The 1839-nt window shown below is 40.9% G+C and overlaps 1 protein-coding gene across 2 annotated transcripts in view; it reads left to right on the top strand.

Annotated features, from left to right (window-relative positions):
• Positions 1-1839, top strand: part of GTF2H3 (general transcription factor IIH subunit 3) — a 28595-nt gene that overhangs the window by 24753 nt on the left and 2003 nt on the right. The gene's annotated exons all lie outside the window — the stretch shown is intronic.

Consider the following 1839-nt stretch of genomic DNA (forward strand, 5'->3'; position numbering starts at 1 on the left):
AAAAAAAAAAAAGAAAATTAATGATTTTTTTATTGATTACAATTTAAAATGATAATTCTTTGGCTATATTGAGTTAAATAAAATACGTTATTAAAACTAATTTTATCTGTTTCTTTCTCTTTTTTATGGAGGGACTAGAAAATTATAAATTATGTATGTTGCTTGCATTATATTTCTGTTGGGCAACACTGTTAGATGTTGGTTTTTAATCAAAAGTAAAAACCTGAATTTCGGCCATGTACAGTGGCTCATACCTGAAATCTTAGCACTTTGAGAGGTCAAGGCAGGATGATTGCTTAAGCCCAGGTTCAAGACCATTCTGGGCAATAGTAAGACCCTGTCTCTACAAAATATAAAAAAATTAGTTGGATGTGGTGATGTCCCAGCTACATGGGAGGCAGAGGCAGGAGGACCACTTTACCACTTGATCCTAGGAATTCAAGGTTCCAGTGAGCTCTGATGACACCACTCCATTCTAGCTCAGATGACAGGGGGAGAGTCTCTCCAAACAAAATAAAACAAAACTGAATTATACCTTAATTTAATCAAAAGGAAAGGGAAAAACCTGTGAGTAAGTCTGAAGAAATTACCAAGCTTTTGATAAATGTTTTTTGGCTGCAAGAAATAATTCCTAAGTGATCAGACCTGGTGCAGTGGCTCATACCTGTAATCCCAGCACTTTGAGAGGCCAAGGCAAGAGAATAACTGAGGCCAGGAGTTTAAGACCCTTTCTCTACCAAAATTTCTTTAAAAATTAACCAGGTGTGGTAGTGCATGCCTATAGTCCCAGGTACTTGGGAGATTGAGGCACGTGGATTGTTTGAGCCCAGGAGTTGGAGGTTGCAGTGACTATGATCATGCCACTGCACTCTAGCCTGGGTGACAGAGTGAGGCCCTGTTTCTAAAAGAAAAGAAAATTGTGTTTCCAAGGACATCATTAAGAAAGTAAAAGAATAAAACAACTGGGAAAAGTATTTGCAAATCGTATCTGATAAAGGGACTTGTATTCAGATTGCATAAAGAACTCTTAAAACTCACCAATAAGACAAATAACTCACCGGGCCTGGTGGCTCACGCCTATAGTCCCAGCATTGTGGGAGGCTGAGGCAGGAGGATTGCTTGAGCTTAGGAGTTCGAGGCTTGCCTGAGTGAGAGTGAGACCCCGACTCATGAAAAAAATTGAAAAACCCAGCCAGGCACCTTGGCGAGTGCCTGTAATCCTAGTGACTTTGGAGGCTGAGGCAGCAGGATGCCCACAGTCTCTGAGGTTGCAGTGAGTTACGATGTCATTGCACTCTGCTCAGGGCATAGGGTAGAACTCTGTCTTGACAAAAAAAAAAAGACAAATAACTCATTTAAAAATGGGCAAAGAATTTGAATAGATATTTCTCAAAGAAGAGCTACAAGTGGTCAGTAAGTACCTGAAAGGATGCTCAGTATCATTAGTAACTAGGGAAATGCAAATCAGAGTCATGATGAGATTCTCCTTCACCCCCCTAGGATAGCTAGTGTTGGTGAGGATGTAGAGACATTAGATCCCTCCTACACTACTGCTGGGATGTAAAATGGTATTGCCACTTTGGAAAATAGTCTAGATAACTTTCTCAAAAAGTTAAATATAGAATTACCATGTGACTCAGCAGTTCCACTCTGAGGTATATAGTCAAGAGAAATGAAAACAAATGTCCACACAAAAATTTGGACTTCTGGCTTGGCGCCTGTGGCTCAAGTGGCTAAGGCACCAGCCACGTACACCCAAGGTGGCAGGTTTGAATCCAGCCCGGCCCGCCAAACAACAATGACGGCTGCAACCAAAAAATAGCCAGGCATTGTGGTGGG

The sequence above is a fragment of the Otolemur garnettii genome, unplaced genomic scaffold (assembly GCF_000181295.1).
Source record: "Otolemur garnettii isolate 467f Iridium unplaced genomic scaffold, OtoGar3 scaffold00099, whole genome shotgun sequence".
Lineage (NCBI taxonomy): Eukaryota > Metazoa > Chordata > Mammalia > Primates > Galagidae > Otolemur > Otolemur garnettii.